General features: G+C 46.1%; 1 protein-coding gene across 1 annotated transcript in view; it reads right to left on the bottom strand.

Annotated features, from left to right (window-relative positions):
* The window catches only part of TJP1 (tight junction protein 1), an 805,169-nt gene extending 786,463 nt beyond the window's left edge, over positions 1–18,706 (bottom strand). The window contains exon 1 of the mRNA XM_063926229.1: positions 18,617–18,706. The gene's annotated coding sequence lies outside the window, so the exon portion shown is untranslated. The remainder of the gene's footprint in view (positions 1–18,616) is intronic.
* Positions 18,707–21,310: the final 2,604 nt, after the last annotated feature.

The following is a 21,310-nucleotide window of genomic DNA, read 5'->3' as shown; positions in this document are numbered from 1 at the left end:
TGAGATTTTTAATACATAGGCCCCTTCATATATTGGGTTGACGGAGGATAGTAGAATTAGATAAAAGAAAAAAAATCAGACATCCAGTCTTCACACTTAGCAGTTTTTTGGATGTATTAAACTGTAATTTATATCTTGATACATAAGCACTATTTCACAAATCCTTTAGATGAATTTATATATTCAGGAAACACAGTTCGCGTTTTTCCTTTTAGTTCCATCAAACTGAATTTGCATCGGAGAACAGCCTTGCCAAAGCAATTACATTTACAATAAAGTGAACTAGTATTAATTTACTAGATACTGCACAGGTTGACAGTAAGTGAATTCAAAGCAACACAGCAATCCTTTACAATAACTTAATAGCTCACTAATGCTGGCGAAGTTCCCTCTAAATTGAATAACCTGAAAGTAAAAGATTAAAGTTCTAATCAAAGAGAGATTCATTAAGAACCACATTGAAAATCTCTTGTTTGGTATACTCTACCAGGAATACTGGGTTCATTTCAGGATAATGCCCAAATTCTACCAAAATCAGGAGTGGTCTTGAGAAGGAGTGGGGAAGGAGAGGCCCTCTAGCTGCTATGGGACTACACATCCCAGCATGCCCTGCCATCAGGCCATGCTAAAACTTGGACAGATCAGGATGTAGAGCATGTGGTCACATGGTGTCTAGTATTAGGGCAAGTATATTTCAGTGCAAATTGCTATTTGCTTTTGTGGCAAAAGAATACATTCTCTGAGCTACTAGAGATTGTTGTTTACATTAAACATCAAACCAAATAACAGTTTTGCTTTGTAGCTACCGCTGATTATACTCACCTACCCAGGGATCGGTGATCTGTGCTCCTGGAGGACTGTCGGTCATCGGGGCTCCCTGCTATGACCTCCGGTGCTGTAAAGTGAGCTGCCACTTTGCAGCATCACTTTACTGCAACTGGGGTCACAGGAGTGACAGGGAGCCCCAATGACCGGCAGCCCGCACCGGAGCACCGAGTGTGGCCTTAGATGTGGGTGTGTCCTCTGTTAAGTAGACATGGACTCACGGCACAGACCTGATTTTCAGAATTTTGGGGAGGTGCCCAACGCTCTCCGAGCAGCAGGGCAGCTCCCTGGCTCACCTCCGTGCACTGTATAGATGCCATGCACATACTCTCGGAATCTATTTAGAGATCATTCGCTGCATTGCAGAGCAGTGGGTGATCAAAGGATCCCCAACTGTGTCCATCTCCCCTTTCCCCATCCCGCAGGACACTTACGGCACACAGCTGAACAGTGGGAAGTGTTCGAAAAGCAGGACTGTCCTGCTGGAATCTGGACAGTTGGGAGGTATAAATTCAGGACACATTTAATCTAGTGATGAGCGGATTCGGTTTTACTCGGTTTTACTCGGTTCTCAAAACTGAATCTTATTGACTCACTGATGTCACGTGTTTTGGATAGCCAATAAGATTAGGTTTTGAGAACCGAGTAAAACCGAGTAAAACCGAATCCGCTCATCACTAATTTAATCACAATACAGGTTGAGTATCCCATATCCAAAATGCTTGGGACCAGAAGTATTTTGGATATCGGATTTTTCCGTATTTTGCAATAATTACATACCATAATGAGATATTATGGTGATTGGACCTAAGTCAAAGCATAAAATGCATTTATGTTTCATATACACCTTATACACACAGCCTAATGGGAATTTTAGCCAATATTTTTTATAACTTTATACATTAAACAAAGTTTGTGTACGTACACACAATTAATTTATATTTCATATACACCTTATAAACACAGCCTGAAGATCATTTAATACAATATTTTTAATAACTTTGTGCATTAAACAAAGTTTGTGTACACTAAGCTATCAGAAATCAAAGGTTTCACTAACTCAGTCCAACTCCAAAAACTCTGTATTTCTGAATATTCTGTATTTCAGAATATTTGGATATGGGATACTTAACCCCACATAAATAAAGACAATACTAACAGTTTGCAAACTTTCTATCATCAGCAGGTAGCTCTTATACACACACAATACCGTAGACTGAACACATCTGAAAAAGTACTACGTCAGCAATAACTTAACAAAGTCTTGTCTTTGTCTATTATTATTTATGTCCAGTTTGTTAGCTATCCTTTTTTTTTTATCTGGAGAATGCTCTATTGCCATCAATGATTTAAACATTAATGGAGAGTTACAATGCTATAGAACACTTGAATTTTAATTTATTGATTTTGCCATGATGAAATACCATTACTTATGTATGTGGTAAGCTTCTATTACATACATCATATGTAGGATAGATAAATCAGCAATTAGCCGCCAACTGTCTAGTGCATGGTAGGCAATTAAATCAAATGCCTGACTGGTTCTTATGGTCTTAGTGCAGAACTGCATCGTTGTGTAATCTTAGTAAACAACCCTCATTGATTAATTTATTTTTTCATGCAATTTTCTTTTCTTTTTTTAAATGTTTTATTGAAAACTTTAGCATTATTCCAGACAATAACAATAGGTAGTATAACACCGATGGGTATATTCATCATTCTTAAATTTTCACAATTTGTACATTCCTCAGAGACTGTAAAAATTGTGACATTCATCAATCTCAGAAAAAAAAATATTTTTTCAAAGTTTGATCGTGAAACTGTTCACCATCCCGAGATGGCATACAGCCCCAGAATCTCTGCACAAGCTGCCATTACACTGGGGTTCACAGCTGCAGTGTGATCTCTGCAAACGAGCAGACCCAGTAATAAATGTTTCAGTGGCAGGGAGTAGGGGTCCGCGGCTGCAGTGTGAGCTGGGCAGCCCTGGTAATAATGTCCTGGCGGGGGGTGCGGATACATTGCAGGAGAAAGGGGGCAAGGGAGACCACGTTCGGTGACACAGTACAGTGCCGGCGGGTGGACGGGGGGCGGCGTGCCCGCTGCTGCAGTGCAGAGGAAGGGGGGGCACTGCTGCAGATGCCGGCGGGGGGAGCCCGCGGCCGTAGACACAGTACAGTGCTGCAGGGGCGCTATGTGCTGGCTGGTGGGGGGAGGAGGGGCGTGGACACACTCTAACAAGGTGCTGGGGGGGTCGCCGGATGTACGGTAAGGTGCCGATAGGGGGGGTGTTATTTCGCAGACACAGCAAGACGCCAGTGGGGGGGTGGGGGGGCGAGGCTGCAGAAGCAGGGGGGAGGGCTTCAGACGGGAGAATTGTCACTGTGCGAAAAACCTTTCTCAAAAAGTCCAGTTTTTTGGAAGTGATAATTTTCTGATGGGGGCATGACAAATAATGAAGAAGAATTGTGAGAGAATACATTGAGAATTGAAAACTAAAAATTCTCATTGCACAATTTTTTCATGATGATTATGCCCCTGAATACGGAGGACAGTAATGTTCTACAAAGCTCACTGGGGAGTGAGGGGGCAAAATCAGCCTGGTTTTGCCATGTAAATGATTGCCACTTTAAAAAAAACAGGAGAACTCTCACAGAATCTGTCAATTCCTTATAAGAACAAGATGCAGCCCATCAGCTGGATTGGTGGTAACCACAAGTTAAGGCATATTTTCTATCCATACTCTAAACCAGTAGTTCTCAAACTTTTTTTGAATCACGGCGCCCTATTATTTTCACGGTACCATTAGGGCAAAAGTTTCTTATGGAGAAATTTAGATGGAAATATTAAATTATGTAAACTGTATTTATATTTTATGTCATCCTTAGGTTCAATTGAATGGGGGGACGACAAGATTTGCTTATGTTTGTCTACATTTTTTATGATTGACAGCCACCAGCACCGGTTTTGCCTATTGCATTGACCATAAATAATTTGAATTGGTCCTGGACCACCAATCCAAGGCACCCTGCAAGTGTCCTGAGGCAGGGTGCCACGGAACACAGTTTGAGAACCACCACTCTAAACTGTAGGGTGGCTTTTTTTGTGCATCTCCCCCGTAGAGGTACCACTGACTCTCCACTGACCACCTGATTCCACTATGGCTGTTATGGGGGGGGGGGGGGGGGGGGGGGGGGCGCTGTGAAATGTGTTTCCATGTTATTGTGGAGGGTGCTGTACAAAATGTTGCCATTCGGAGTTTCAACATTCGGAACGTTGACCCCAGAACATGGCAACATGATCAAAACGTTGATATTGTACATGTTAACTTAATGTTTTTCTACTGTTAGAGCCCTAACCACAAATTAAACCTATCTGTAAACCTTTAATGTTGACATTGTGACTCAAAATTCACAATGTCGACATGGACATTATGTCGTCTTTGCAACCATTTTATCTATTCGACATTCTGAATGTCAACATAATGTCCACATACTATTGTGGAAACCAAAATTGCAGCAAAAGACAGAAGGCGAGTTACACCAGCGCATAGACGTTATAAAATAAGAGGATACTTATTCCAAAGAAACATCAGTCGTGTTGCATCATTGTTTCACTTTCCAATAACATTGTTTCACATGGATACGATGCATGTAACCAGAGGAAAAGGAAGAGTACTTAGTATAATACTGTTTAATACAAAGACAATGACATAACAAATTTAAAAGGCACAGAATTAAAATCCAAGTTGATATCCAGTATGGCTGATAAAATGAACAATAGCCAATATAAATTTAGAGCTGACATCAGACAGTTCTTAAATGCATAAATCATACCATAAGAAATAAGCAAAATTGCACAGTCCACAAAGCATTCGTCTGCAGGTGTCCTATATGGGCTTGTAAGAGGCACGGGGGTGGGCCCTGCAAAATAACTCACTTGCCAAGCTTAAGCACCTCACGCCCCCAACAAGGGCACGGACTTCCTGGGGTGACCTGAAAAGGATGGGGGACACACTACGCAGGGGTGGCCTCCGCTGGGCTCAGTGAAGGGTCATCATTGGCACTTGGGGCCTCAGACTGGGTGCTTCCGTAGTGATGTGAAGCACCAGGAGTGACCCTGAACGAAAGAGCCCAAAGGGAGGTGGGGAAAAGGGGCAACATACACACATGAAAACACACGAAACACAATAATGCTCACCAGCTATACCCGCGGTCCCTGCCAGATGACTGGCCCTTCCTCTTCTTCGCTCCTGTAATAGAACACACAGTGCAGCCCATGGGACGTGGCACTACTTACGCGATACAACGGAGAGACACTTATGCAGAGGTTAAGACACAATACAGTTACTTGTTTCAACCTTGTGATACTCACCATCGCGTACCTTCCGACAGCCTACCTTCAATGGGGGCCTGACTGTACACCCTAAACCTAGGGGTCCTGTGGCCTAGCGCTGGATCAAGAGATACCATGGCCTAGGTCTGACTTACCACACCTGCGGCGTAGCGCTGACTTACACAACCTGCGGCCTAGCGCCGGATCAAGAGATACCACTGCCTAGCGCCGACTTACCACACTTGCGGCAGTGCGCCGACTTACACAACCTGCGGCCTAGCGCCGGATCAAGAGATACCACGGCTTAGCGCCGACTTATCTAACCCTACACAGTAGCGCTGGCCTGTTGCCCTATTTGCCCTGGTCTACTGTTGCCGTTGGGGGCCTATCCTAACCTTAGTGGTCAGACATATCCTATTGGGCCTAGCGCCCATACTGCTGCCTGTGCCTAAAGCCCGCCTAATGCATGGTTCTATTGGGCCTAATGCCCTTGGGTCATCCCCCCCCCGGGCCTAGTGCGCTTCATGCCTTCTGCTATGCCCCACGGGCCTAGTGTCTGCTATGCCCCACGGGCCTAGTGCCCGAATCCCTAGTGGTCTGGGAGGAGGGGTGGCACCACCTGGACTTACCCATCCTAAGGGCTGCGGCTGGACCAAGCCCGTGGTCTTCGCCGGAGGCGGGACAACTCCCACCACCTCCGGGCTTCCTGGTGTCTTCACCTGGGCAGCGGTGACCAGTGAAAGCTCTTTTCCATCGCACACCACTGTCCCAGGGCTTCCGACGTCTTCACCGACAGGCGTCAGCTCTTTGTACTTCACCCGGCGGGCGGCGGTGTGTAACAGCTCTTTCACCATGGCCGCTGCCCTCCAGGACTTTCGGTGCCTTCTTCGTCTATCTTCAGTCTTCAGGAGCTCTTCTCCGCTCCCTCCTGGCCGACGAACTCAGGCCTCGCACCCGGCGCTGGCTAATATAAGCCAGTGATGGGAGGCGGGGCTATGACATGGCGAGCCAGGATTGGCTCGCCGCTGCCATTCTTGATTGGCCGCCAGCTTGTGAGCCGTGATTGGCTCACTGCTGGCACCAAATTCGAAAGGTGGCGCTGTGATTGGCGGGACCCGAATCCTGGAGGATGCAGGTCCACTGCCATCACCCACGTGGAGCGGCAGTGGCAATTCACCGCTGCCCCCAAGACCGCTGAACTCTGCAGCCAGAGGGGCAGGTGGGGATGGACCAGGCCTGATCCAGGTCCCCAGGGCCGCCTGGTGCTCCTGCTGCATCCGGCGCCAGGATCCCTCCAGATTCTGGCCCATCCCAGGCAAGAATGCACATGGTACCTAGTAGCAAGGCTAGGGACCGCACGAGTACCCTGGCCCTTGCTACATTCTCACAAAGTGAATAATTACCTGCTTGATGAAAGAACCCTTCTGGGGGTCTTTTTCAAGGTAAGCCTTCAAAAATAAATTTGGAGTCTTACCTTGAAAAAGACCCCCGGGAGGGTCGTAATGCGTGGGTGCCGGGCAGATGGATCCGAGGGTGACCAAGCTGAATCGGATACATGTAGGGAGCTGGGAGCTGTAGCCTATGAGCTTCCATACACGTGTGCTGCTAAGAACTGTCCGCTACTAGTTCATTCATCGAGCTGGTAATTATTCTCTTTGTGAGCCAGTATAAGACACCTGCCCAGACTAATGCTTTGTGGACTGTGTAATTTTGCTTATATCTTATGGGATAATTCAAGCATTTAAGAACTGTCTGATGTCAGTTCTAAATTTACAGTATATCGGTAATTGTTCATTTTATCAGCCATACCGGATATCAAATTGGATTTCAATTCTGTGGCTTTTCATTGTCTTTGTATTAAACAGTATTATACTATGTACTCTTCCTTTTCTTCTGGTTACATGCATCGTATCTATGTGAAACAATGTTATTGGAAAGTGAAACAATGATGCAACACGACTGACATGTCCTCGGAATAAGTAATCCTCTTATTTTATAACGTCTATGCACTGGTGTAACTCGCCTTCTGTCTTTTGCTGCAATTTTGGTTTTGGTGGAGGGTATAGGAAAACCTCCTTTAGAAGTGCTGGTATCACTAGCTGCTTTAACTGCGCACAGTGACTGGTGATTTTATTGTATTGTGGCATCATGGAAACCAGCCGAGGCTGTCTAGTCTAGAGCTGGCTTTTACTATACTGTGGTCATCACGTTTGTCTCTTTCTTTCTTTCTTTCTTTCTGTTTGGGAGGGGGCTGGGAGGGGGGCAGTATGTGTTCACTGCCTAAATATTATATATATTTTTAAAATCTTTTTGAAATGAAACAAATACTATGGCTGGAAACAACATCCAGAAGTGTTAACATAAATGAGCTGGCCACTTCATGTTACAGAAAACAGACATCACTTAGATAACAGGATTCTCCAGACATAGCATTATGTTTAAAACAAATCCTAAAGAAGAGTGTGGAATGTAGATAGACTGGGACTAATAAGGGGGAGATGGGAAGGGTGGTGTTGTAATGGATAGAGCCACAAAGGCATGCACTTCTTGTCAATGCTAGCTGCTGAATGGCATAAAGAATGCATTCTTTAAAACTAGATTGTGTATGCTTGAATTGGGAATTGGTAGGCAGTAAAGGCCCATACACACTGGGCGATTTTGAGCTGAAAGCAGCTCACTTTTGGGGTCTTGAGCTACATTCAGCTCAAAACCGCCCAGTGTGTATGCACAAGCGATGAGCGGTGATGCGCACTCCCGCTTCATCGCCGGCGGCCGCCATTCATTTGCTGGTTTTATCAGTAGATGAACAGCGGGGTGAATGGCTTTCCATAGCATCCTGTTTTGGAAAGCCGTTCACCCCCGCTGACATCGCTGAGCAGGGGGGGGGGGGGGGAAAGCACTCAGTGTGTATGCACTGGGCGATTTTCAGCCCAGCGATGTCAGCCATCATCGCTGTGCATACACCTTAAGAAGATCGGCCTTATCTACTAAAAGGGGATAACAAAGTAATAAAAGATAGCCAAGGATCCCATACTTTTGCAACATCAAGGCAGAATCCCGCGTTGACACGCTTTGTGGATTTCATAGTATAGATCAGTGGTTCCCAAACTCGGTCCTCAAGGATCCTCAACAATGCACGTTTTTCAGGTCTCCTCACAGAATCACAAGTGAAATAATTAGCTCCACCTGTGGATCTTGTAAAATGTGTCAGTGAGTGATGAATACACCTGTGCACCTCTGGGTGACCTGGAAAATGTGAACTGTTGGGGTCCTTGAGGACCAAGCTTGGGAACCGCTGGTATAGATGTACATGACAGGCCCTACATAAAGCTGATACAAGCATAGAAGGATCAGAGCTCTGCCTGGAGACAATTAATTGTCAGTTTACGATGCAGCATATGTGCCCTGCCATACTACTAACATGTATTTTCACTTTGGGGATGGGGATTGTCATGGGCAGTGGTGTCTGTGAGGGGGAGGGGGGTATATGAGCGGGTACTAAATCCTGGACCAGGCTTATTAGAGAGGCCCATCCCAGGCCCACGTCAGCTGCTAAGGAGGACAGTGTCCCCTTGTGTGGCCAACAGTGTTTCCCTGTGTGGCTGTCGGCGCCCCCTGTACAGACAATTTTATCACTTTTTTTAAGAGGGGTCGTGGCCACGCCTCCGCAGGATTGGCCATGTCCCCTCCAAACCATGACATGTGGCTGTTCTCTAAGGCCCAGGGCATGGGCAGTAAGCAGTGCTGTTGATCTTCTTGTGGAGTTTGAGATTAGGACAATCGCACAATATGTGTGAGAAATTTGATTTCATAATCTCCAATATTTATCTGTGACTGAATGGGTAAAAGCACTAACCCTGGAGGGGACCATGTACCATTGAAAATAGCATCTTTTTGTATTTTCTTTTATACAAGTACATATTATAGCACGTCTCTGGTACTTTTTTTCTTACAACCATATGTGGATTAAAGTGGCGGTCAAGCACAAGTCTCCCCAGTCTCAGATAGCAAGTAAATTCTGGAGATATGAATCCTGCAACTGAATAGGTTTTCATGTATGCAGCAATGCTTTCAATGGTTAAAGGCTTAACATGCAAGGGGGGGATGTGTCATGGCTTAGAGAGATACAGTTGAGAAGTTGCCAAAGCAATCAAAACTGTCATTTATCTAGCACAGTCTTTGAAATGAGAGTAGTTGAGTGGTTGCTTTGGGCAACTACACTACTTTATCTCTCTCCAAGGTTTGATACATCTCCCTTAATGTATTGCCAGGAAGTGCCTAGATGCATACTGATATGTGAAAAGTCATGCATATAAATAGGAGGAAAGCAAAAATTATCACATTTGCAAGAGGGAACCTTTTTTAGAAAAAGAAAGAAAAAAAAAACAGTAAAATCACATGACAAATGCAATAGCCCCATCATCAGTAAGCAACTCTTGGGATCTCATATGAGGGTGTTTCTATAGAAAACACCAAAAGCCCACTGGATTGAAAAGAAAGAAATGGTGATTTGTTTAAACAGTGTTAAATATATTCACCGAAACAGAGCCTGACTTGAAAGGTGATAAATATATGTACTGAGGATTAGATGAGGAAAGAGAGGTGAGAGTGATGTCTGGTATGCCGTTATCTTCTGCTTTTCTATCTGCAGGTTTAAAGGACAATTCTACAATTAGTGGAGCTGGGACTAAATAAATATGTCCAATAGCAAGTGTCCCATAGCAAATCATTTGTGCTACACATCTCTTGCTTTACAGGTATGAAAGATTTTCCAGTGAGCTATATTGACAGATATGGACTGGTCTGCAGCAAGCTTGTATTTCCTGCAGCATCAGATTAGCCAAGGAGAGGCAACCATCTTCAGCAAACTAATTAGGTTACAATAGGCAGGATAAGCAAAACCTGGAGATGTGATACATATTGGGGCCGCACAGAACCGGTACCCACATTCTACCCTACCCACAAAAGTACCAGGCGAGGAAGTCATCTCTTACTAAGACCCAATACTGAACAGGCTGGTCTCTTACAGAATGGAAGGGATGGGATTTTTTTTTTTTACTTTTATCTATTGATTTATTTTTTAGTTCTAACAAGCAAAAGAGTACAAACAACAAACTTGTTAAAGCTATTATGAACCCTTTGGTGGCCAGTATAACAAGATATGCTATAGCAGATCCTTCCTAAAACCTCCAGCTTGTCCACAGGTGCAGCAGAGATGACCCGAGAGTTCCCGAATACACGTGTGCTTAGCACATAAATATGTTGTGGCTGAACATGGATGTTGGCAAATGGTGCAGTGATTTGTGCTTTAAACCATCTCTTGTGAAAATGAACAACTTTATTTACACAACACTTCCTCAATCACAACTGAATGAAAAAGTAATCTAAAGAAATAATAAAGACCAGTGATATAAGTAGTGATAACATAATAAGAAATTAATATTTATAATTAGTGATGTGCACCGGACATTTTTCGGGTTTTGTGTTTTGTTTTTGGATTCGGTTCCGCGGCCGTGTTTTGGATTCGGACGCGTTTTAGCAAAACCTCCCTGAAATTTTTTTGTCGGATTCGGGTGTGTTTTGGATTCGGGTGTTTTTTTACAAAGACCCCTCAAAAACAGCTTAAATCATAGAATTTGGGGGTCATTTTGATCCCATAGTATTATTAACCTCATTAACCATAATTTACACTCATTTCCAGTCTATTCTGAACACCTCACACCTCACAATATTATTTTTAGTCCTAAAATTTGCACCAAGGTCGCTGGATTACTAAGCTAAGCGACCCAAGTGGCCGACACAAACACCTGGCCCATCTAGGAGTGGCACTGCAGTGTCAGACAGGATGGCAGATTTAAAAAATAGTCCCCAAACAGCACATGATGCAAAGAAAAAAAGAGGCGCACCAAGGTCGCTGTGTGACTAAGCTAAGCGACACAAGTGGCCGACACAAACACCTGGCCCATCTAGGAGTGGCACTGCAGTGTCAGACAGGATGGCACTTCAAAAAAATAGTCCCCAAACAGCACATGATGCAAAGAAAAAAGAGGTGCACAAAGGTCGCTGGATGGCTAAGCTAAGCGACACAAGTGGCCGACACAAATACCTGGCCCATCTAGGAGTGGCACTGCAGTGTCAGGCAGGATGGCACTTCAAAAAAATAGTCCCCAAACAGCACATGATGCAAAGAAAAATGAAAGAAAAAAGAGGTGCAATATGGAATTGTTCTTGGGCACTCCCACCCACCCTTATGTTGTATAAACAGGACATGCACACTTTAACAAACCCATCATTTCAGCGATAGGGTCTGCCACACAACTGTGACTGAAATGACTGGTTGGTTTGGGCCCCCACCAAGAAAGAAGCAATCAATCTCTCCTTGCACAAACTGGCTCTACAGAGGCAAGATGTCCACCTCCTCCTCATTGTCCGATTCCTCACCCCTTTCACTGTGTACATCCCCCTCCTCACAGATTATTAATTCGTCCCCACTGGAATCCACCATCTCAGGTCCCTGTGTACTTTCTGGAGGCAATTGCTGGTGAATGTCTCCACGGAGGAATTGATTATAATTCATTTTGATGAACATCATCTTCTCCACATTTTCTGGAAGTAACCTCGTATGCCGATTGCTGACAAGGTGAGCGGCTGCACTAAACACTCTTTCGGAGTACACACTGGAGGGTGGGCAACTTAGGTAAAATAAAGCCAGTTTCTGCAAGGGCCTCCAAATTGCCCATTTTTCCTGCCAGTATACGTACGAACTGTCTGACGTGCCTACTTGGATGCGGTCACTCATATAATCCTCCACCATTCTTTCAATGGTGAGAGAATCATGGCCCTCATTCTGAGTTGTTCGCTCGCAAGCTGCTTTTAGCAGCTTTGCACACGCTAAGCCGCCGCCTACTGGGAGTGAATCTTAGCATAGTAAAATTGTGAACGAAAGATTAGCAGAATTGCAAATAGACACTTCTTAGCAGTTTCTGAGTAGCTCCACACTTACTCGGCAACTGCGATCAGTTCAGTCAGTTTCGTTCCTGGTTTGACGTCACAAACACTCCCAGCGTTCGCCCAGACACTCCCCCGTTTCTTCAGACACTCCCGCGTTTTTCCCAGAAACGGCAGTGTTTTTTCACACACACCCATAAAACGGCCAGTTTCCGTCCAGAAACATCCACTTCCTGTCAATCACATTACGATCACCAGAACGAAGAAAAAAACCTTGTAATGCCGTGAGTAAAATTCCTAACTGCATAGCAAATTTACTTGGCACAGTCGCACTGCGGACATTGCGCATGCGCATTAGCGACTAATCGCTCCATTGAGAAAAAAAAATAACGAGCGAACAACTCGGAATGACCACCCATATGCAGTGACAGTAGACGACATGTCAGTAATCGTTGTCAGGTCCTTCAGTCTGGACCAGATGTCAGCACTCGCTCCAGACTGCCCTGCATCACCACCAGCGGGTGGGCTCGGAATTCTTAGCCTTTTCCTCGCACCCCTAGTTGCGGGAGAATGTGAAGGAGGAGCTGTTGATGGGTCACGTTCCGCTTGACTTGACAATTTTCTCACCAGCAGGTCTTTGAATCTCTGCAGACTTGTGTCTGCCGGAAAGAGAGATCCAACATAGGTTTTAAATCTAGGATCGAGCACGGTGGCCAAAATGTAGTGCTCTGATTTCAACAGATTGACCACCCGTGAATCCTGGTTAAGCGAATTAAGGGCTCCATCCACAAGTCCCACATGCCTAGCGGAATCGCTCTGTTTTAGCTCCTCCTTCAATGTCTCCAGCTTCTTCTGCAAAAGCCTGATGAGGGGAATGACCTGACTCAGGCTGGCAGTGTCTGTACTGACTTCACGTGTGGCAAGTTCAAAGGGTTGCAGAACCTTGCACAACGTTGAAATCATTCTCCACTGCGCTTCAGTCAGGTGCATTCTCCCTCCTTTGCCTATATCGTAGGCAGATGTATAGGCTTGAATGGCCTTTTGCTGCTCCTCCATCCTCTGAAGCATATAGAGGGTTGAATTCCACCTTGTTACCACCTCTTGCTTCAGATGATGGCAGGGCAGGTTCAGGACTGTTTGCTGGTGCTCCAGTCTTCGGCACGCGGTGGCTGAATGCCGAAAGTGGCCCGCAATTCTTCGGGCCACCGACAGCATCTCTTGCATGCCCCTGTCGTTTTTTAAATAATTCTGCACCACCAAATTCAATGTATGTGCAAAACATGGGACGTGCTGGAATTTGCCCAGATGTAATGCACGCACAATATTGCTGGCGTTGTCCGATGTCACAAATCCCCAGGAGAGTCCATTTGGGGTAAGCCATTCTGCGATGATGTTCCTCAGTTTCCGTAAGAGGTTGTCAGCTGTGTGCCTCTTCTGGAAAGCGGTGATACAAAGCGTAGCCTGCCTAGGAACGAGTTGGCATTTGCAAGATGCTCCTACTGGTGCCGCCGCTGCTGTTCTTGCTGCGGGAGGCAATACATCTACCCAGTGGGCTGTCACAGTCATATAGTCCCGAGTCTGCCCTGCTCCACTTGTCCACATGTCCGTGGTTAAGTGGACATTGGGTACAACTGCATATTTTAGGACACTGGTGACTCTTTTTCTGAGGTCTGTGTACATTTTCGGTATCGCCTGCCTAGAGAAATGGAACCTAGATGGTATTTGGTACCGGGGGCACAGTACCTCAATCAAGTCTGTAGTTGCCTGTAAATTAACGGTGGATAACGGAAACACGTTTCTCACCGCCCAGGCTGCCAAGGCCTGAGTTATCCGCTTGGCAGCAGGATGACTGCTGTGATATTTCATCTTCCTCGCAAAGGACTGTTGGACAGTCAATTGCTTACTGGAAGTAGTACAAGTGGTCTTCCGACTTCCCCTCTGGGATGACGAACGACTCCCAGCAGCAACAACAGCAGCGCCAGCAGCAGGAGGTGTTACACTCAAGGATGCATCGGCGGAATCCCAGGCAGGAGAGGACTCGTCAGACTTGACAGTGACATGGCCTGCAGGACTATTGGCTTTCCTGTGTAAGGAGGAAATTGACACTGAGGGAGTTGGTGGTGTGGTTTGCAGGAGCTTGGTTACAAGAGGAAGGGATTTAGTGGTCAGTGGACTGCTTCCGCTGTCATCCAAAGTTTTTGAACTTGTCACTGACTTATGATGAATGCGCTGCAGGTGACGTATAAGGGAGGATGTTCCGAGGTGGTTAATGTCCTTACCCCTACTTTTTACAGCTTGACAAAGGCAACACACGGCTTGACACCTGTTGTCCGCATTTGTGTTAAAATAATTCCACACAGAAAAGGTGATTTTTTTTGTAATTTGACCAGGCATGTCAATGGCCATATTCGTCCCACAGACAACAGGTGTCTCCCCGGGTGCCTGACTTAAACAAACCACCTCACCATCAGAATACTCCTTGTCAATTTCCTCCTCAGCGCCAGCAACACCCATATCCTCATCCTGGTGTACTTCAACAGTGACATCTTCAATTTGACTATCAGGAACTGGACTGCGGGTGCTCCTTCCAGCACTTGCAGGGGGCGTGCAAATGGTGGAAGGCGCCACCTCTTCCCGTCCAGTGTTGGGAAGGTCAGGCATCGCACCCGACACAATTGGACTCTCCTTGGGGATTTGTGATTTAGAATAATGCACAGTTCTTTGCTGTGCTTTTGCCAGCTTAAGTCTTTTCATTTTTCTAGCGAGAGTATGAGTGCTTCCATCCTCATGTGAAGCTGAACCACTAGCCATGAACATAGGCCAGGGCCTCAGCCATTCCTTGTCACTCCGTGTCGTAAATGGCATATTGGCAAGTTTACGCTTCTCCTCAGACGCTTTTAATTTTGATTTTTGGGTCATTTTACTGAACTTGTGTGTTTTGGATTTTACATGCTCTCTACTATGACATTGGGCATCGGCCTTGGCAGACGACGTTGATGGCATTTCATCGTCTCGGCCATGACTAGTGGCAGCAGCTTCAGCACGAGGTGGAAGTGGATCTTGATCTTTCCCTATTTTACCTTCCACATTTTTGTTCTCCATTTTTTAATGTGTGGAATTATATGCCAGTATCAATAGCAATGGCCTACTACTATATATACTGCGCACAACTGAAATGCACCACAGGTATGGATGGATAGTATACTTGACGACACAGAGGTAGGTAGAGCAGTGGCCTACTGTACCGTACTGCTATATATTATATACTGGTGGTCAGCAAACTGTTCAAAACTGAAATGCACCACAGGTATGGATGGATAGTATACTTGACGACACAGAGGTAGGTAGAGCAGTGGCCTACTGTACTGTACTGCTATATATTATATACTGGTGGTCAGCAAACTGTGCAAAACTGAAATGCACCACAGGTATGGATGGATAGTATACTTGACGACACAGAGGTAGGTAGAGCAGTGGCCTACTGTACCGTACTGCTATATATTATATACTGGTGTATACTACAATGCAGCACAGATATGGAGCGTTTTTCAGGCAGAGAACGTATAATACTGGTGGTCACTGGTCAGCAAAACTCTGCACTGTACTCCTCCTATATAATACTGCTGGTCCCCAGTCCCCACAATAAAGCAGTGTGAGCACAGATATGGAGCGTTTTTCAGGCAGACAACGTATAATACTGGTGGTCACTGGTCAGCAAAACTCTGCACTGTACTCCTCCTATATAATACTGCTGGTCCCCAGTCCCCACAATAAAGCAGTGTGAGCACAGATATATGCAGCACACTGAGCACAGATATGGAGCGTTTTTCAGGCAGACAACGTGTACTGGTGGTCACTGGTCAGCAAAACTCTGCACTGTAGTCCTCCTATATAATACTGCTGGTCCCCACTCCCCACAATAAAGCAGTGTGAGCACAGATATATGCAGCACACTGAGCACAGATATGGAGCGTTTTTCAGGCAGACAACATATACTGGTGGTCACTGGTCAGCAAAACTCTGCACTGTACTCCTCCTATATAATACTGCTGGTCCCCACTCCCCACAATAAAGCAGTGTGAGCACAGATATATGCAGCACACGGAGCACAGATATGGAACGTTTTTCAGGCAGACAACGTATAATACTGGTGGTCACTGGTCAGCAAAACTCTGCACTGTACTCCTCCTATAATACTGCTGGTCCCCAGAATAAAGATATTTGCACTGCAGCCCCCTGAAACAAAGTGAGAGGACGCCAGCCACGTCCTCTCACTATCATTTCCAATGCACGAGTGAAAAATGGCGGCGACGCGCGGCTCCTTATATAGAATCCGAATCTCGCGAGAATCCGACAGCGGGATGATGACGTTCGGGCGCGCTCGGGTTAACCGAGCAAGGCGGGAGGATCCGAGTCTGCCTCGGACCCGTGTAAAAAGGGTGAAGTTCGGGGGGGTTCGGATTCCGAGGAACCGAACCCGCTCATCACTATTTATAATTATTATCCCCATAATTTATACGCAAATGTTGCCTCCTTAATAAATTCTTAACTCTCTTGAGTGTGCATTAAACCTGGGCTTGGCAATGTGAGGAATAATTGCTTTACTTTGCACAAGAGGGCCTGGTGGCGGCTCACATCCTGTTTACAAATCTCCCTCATAGAGTTCATCGTATGGCTCTGTAGTGACATTGTAAATTCATTATGGGCTACATGGGGTTTTGGGGTCGATAAGGCATTTTACTGACTGGCGATATTACATCTGAATGTAGCAAGCCTCCTTTTTGTGTGTTCATGGGATCATGATGGCAGCTATAAAACTTGTTTGGAAAAATTACCAACAGCAATCAGTGACGGACTCAGAGGTAGGGAGGCTATTGGGGCCATGCTCTGCTCACAGCACTTACCAACAAAAAAGTTGATTAAGTAATGTTGAAAGATATTGGCCCTCATTCCGAGTTGATCGGTCGCAAGGCGAATTTAGCAGAATTACACACGCTAAGCCGCCGCCTACTGGGAGTGAATCTTAGCTTCTTAAAATTGCGACCGATGTATTCGCAATATTGCGATTACTAACTACTTAGCAGTTTCAGAGTAGCTCCAGACTTACTCTGCCAGTGCGATCATTTCAGTGCTTGTCGGTCCTGGTTGACGTCACAAACACACCCAGCGTTCGCCCAGGCACTCCCACCGTTTCCCCGGCCACTCCTGCGTTTTTTCCGGAAACGGTAGCGTTTTCAGCCACACGCCCCTAAAACGCCGTGTTTCCGCCCAGTAACACCCATTTCCTGTCAATCACATTACGATCGCCGGAGCGAAGAAAAAGCCGTGAGTAAAAATACTTTCATCATAGTAAAGTTACTTGGCGCAGTCGCAGTGCGAACATTGCGCATGCGTACTAAGCGGATTTTCACTGCGATGCGATGAAAAATACCGAGCGAACAACTCGGAATGAGGGCCATTGTGAACGACAGTTGAACCAAGTCATGTGACTGGAGAGTGTGAGAGGGGTTGATTGGGTTATGCGACATATGCCTCACTGACTCTTAGGGCAGAATTCAATTACCTGCAGTTAATTATAGCGGGTAATTGGTTCGCTGGCGACTATACAATTTTGTTTCACCTGCAAAACAAAATCCCCGAAAACACCCTGCTGTTTCTCAGGACAACACACAGGTTTCACTGTGGATAGCCTGTAAAAAATATTGTCGAAACAACGTTAAAAAGTGCAAAAACAGACGTTTTTCGCACCCGATGTTTTACTTCATCTAATTGGATATCCCATTAGCAGAGCACACACTGGAGCAATCAGCAATTGGGACGATTTAAGGGACCATTTTCCTTGAGCCTGATTATTGGTATATACTACATGATTTAATGAATGACGGAACGATGTGTTGTTCCATTCTTCATTAGCATACAGCAGGTTGCATGCCAAATCGTCTGGATGGCCTTGCAGCACGGTCAGTTGGATGATGCCACATGGGAGCGTGTGAATCACACTAGGCGATGTAGACGAATTGTCATTATGAAATGGCAAATCATTCCGATAATGCTCCAGTGTGTACCCGATTTTAACAATAGCTTCAAATATATTTAATAGATAAGAACTGAAGAATGTCAAAATCTATATATTTATAAACTAGTAAATGGACCCCTGGATCTGCAGGGTCACCTTAGCTGCCCTAGTTCCGCCCCCTCACTTCCCATTATACTTATTCCCAATTCCTGCTCCTCTTTCATTCCATCATCGTGACTGTGGCACAAGCAAGCAGGTCACATCTAATTTGCATGGCGTGCTCAGTGAGAGCCAGCACATGCACCATGCACATAAGTAGTAACATGCAAACATGATGACCTAATTTATCAGTATCCAGTTTTACTGGTATATATAGTGTAACAAGCAGCCTTCCACCGGACAAAACGCTGACACAGTTGTATGAAAGAAATGCAGACCATTTACTTCCACAGCATAGTAAACAGACTTTTCACAGCAAGTTTCAAAGGGTACCTTAATTAGGCACCAGTTCACAAACAGCATGTACACAATCGCAGGATTCCTGTCTCTAAACCACTGGCCCGCCCTCTATCGCTTGGCCACTTGTTGGCATCAGGAGCACTGAGCCATTGCCCTAACGAGCTTTATAAAAGTGTAGCACAGGTGTGCCTGATTGCTGGGAGCTCTTGCTCCAATACCTGGACCGGACCTGCATGCATCGGATCTCATGACTGAAATTGCAGAGTACTTCTGTGTATCAACAGCAATACAATAATGCACAGGTTCTCAAACTCGGTCCTCAGGACCCCACACAGTGCATGTTTTCCAGGTCTCCTCACAGAATCGCAAGTGAAATAATTAGCTCCACCTGTGGACCTTTTAAAATGTGTCAGTGAGTAATTAATACACCTGTGCACCTGCTGGTTTACCTGCAAAACATGCACTGTGTGGGGTCCTGAGGACCGAGTTTGAGAACCACTGCAATAATATAATTTCCAACCGACAGATAATATTTGACACAACATTAAAGAGACAACCTGCTGTGTCCCAACACCTCCGTGAGCTTCCTCTTGGTCCAGCCCTAAACCCAGGTCGCCTTAGATCGGGGCACCCGAACTGTTGTGCCCTGTCCTGCAAACACCCAGGATGGCATCTGGACTGGACTGCCACATATCCTCCCCCTAAGCTCCTAGCCTACAGGTGAAGCTGAGTCCTTCTTTGGCACACATACCTGCTTGCCAATCTCAGCAGGCGTACCCCTTTTCGGTTCGGTCTCTCTCCCATTCTTCCCCCCCCTTTAGCTTCACCCCACGGAGCTCTGCACCTTTTGAGGAGAGGAAATTCCTTGAAAGGGCATCCGTGTTGCCCTGTAATCCTCCTGCTCTGTGCTGGACCTTGAAGCAGTACGGCTGGAGGGCAAGGAACCATCATGTTACCCGGGCGTTGGTCTCCTTATTTAAGCACATCCATTGGAGCAGAGTGTGATCAGTGATTAAAGCGAACTCCCGTCCTAGGAGATAGTAGCTCAGAGTCTCCACTGCCCACTTGATAGCTAGGCATTCCTGCTCTGCCGTGGCATATCGCTGTTCCCTAGGCAGTAGTTTCTTGCTGAGGTAGAGGACTGGTTTCTCTTCTCCATCTACCTCCTGAGACAACACTGCACCAAGGCCTGTTTCTGAGGCATCCATCTGAAGGATGAACCTTTTACCAAAGTCCGGGGCTATCAACACTGGTGCTTTACACAGGGCACTTTTTAAGTCCTTCCAGGCGTCATGTACCTGGAACATCCACTCAAGCTTGTCCGGACTTTGCTTCTCAAGCAATCAGTGAGCCAGGCTGCTCTGGTGGCAAAGTCTGGGATAAACTTGTGGTAATATCCCACCAGGCCTAAAAAGGCCCTGAGTTGGGTTTTCCTCTCAGGCCTTGGCCATGCAGCAACCGCCTCCACCTTACTGACCTGAGGTTTGATTTGGCCCCGGCCCACCATGTACCCCAAGTACTTAGCCTCCAACATACCTATCGCACCCTTCTCTGGGTTGGCCGTGAAGCTGTGGAAGTGCAGAGTCTTTAATACGATTTCCACTTTGCCAGATGAGACTCCCAATCGTCGCTGAAGATAACAATGTCATTCAGGTACGCAGCTGCGTACTTTTGGTGGGGCTGAAGGAGCTTATTCATAGCCTGCTGGAACGTGGCCGAGGCCCCATGATGACCAAATGGCAAGACTCGATACTGAAGCAGGCCATCTGGGGTGGAAAAAGTCATTTTCACCTTTGGCAGCCTCGGTGAGGGGAATCTGCCAATAGCCTTTAGTAAGGTCAAGAATGGTCAAGTAATGGCCTTGGGCCAGTTGCTCGATCATCTCATCAACACGTGGCATGGGGTAGGCATCAAATTTAGATATTTGGTTCAACCTGTGGAAGCCGTTGCAGAATCGCAGTGCTCCGGACGGCTTGGGAACCAGCACCATGGGGTTATTCCACTCGCTGTGGACTCTTCAATAATCCCCAGGCGTAACATTTCCTCCACTTCCTTGTGTACTGCGTACCTCTTTGCCTTGGGTATCCGGTATGGCCACAGATTGACCACTACCCCCAGAGGAGTAACGATGTCATGCTCGATGATCTTAGTCCTCCCTGGAATCGTCGAAAAGACATCCAAATTTTTCCTGACCATGTACTGAGCTTGACGCGTCTTGACCTCGTTGAGAAATCTGTCAATTGGGACCGCGCATGCCGAGATCTTGGCCACTCTTACAGTTGCTGTCTCTGAGCTTTCCTTCCAAGGCTTTAGCAGATTTATATGATAGACCTGTGTAAGCTTTCGCTTTCCCGGTTGGCTCACACGATAAGTCACTGGTCCCACAGCCTGGAGCACTGTATATGGCCCTTGCAAATGGGCATAAAGCTTGCCCTCCACTGTGGGTACCAGGACCAAGACCTTGTCTCCAGGGTTAAAACTCAGTTTCTCAGCTGGGACATCATAATGACATTTCTGTCTAGACTGGGCCTGAGTCATATGGTCCCTGATCAACGGAGCTATCTGCTGGAACCACCCGTAGAGCTGGTGAACGAACTGTACTATATTTGGCTCCTGGGATGTCTGTTGTTCCCATACCTCCTTTAGGAAGTCCAGGATTCCCCGGGGCTGTCTGTCATACAACAGCTCAAAGGGGCCTTTTGTCCTGGGCGACTGCCCCCCTGAGCA

Source organism: Pseudophryne corroboree, chromosome 6 (genome assembly GCF_028390025.1).
Source record: "Pseudophryne corroboree isolate aPseCor3 chromosome 6, aPseCor3.hap2, whole genome shotgun sequence".
NCBI classification, from domain to species: Eukaryota; Metazoa; Chordata; class Amphibia; order Anura; family Myobatrachidae; genus Pseudophryne; species Pseudophryne corroboree.
The sequence above is the reverse complement of the archived record's forward strand: the minus strand, read 5'-3'. Positions and strand labels throughout refer to the sequence as shown.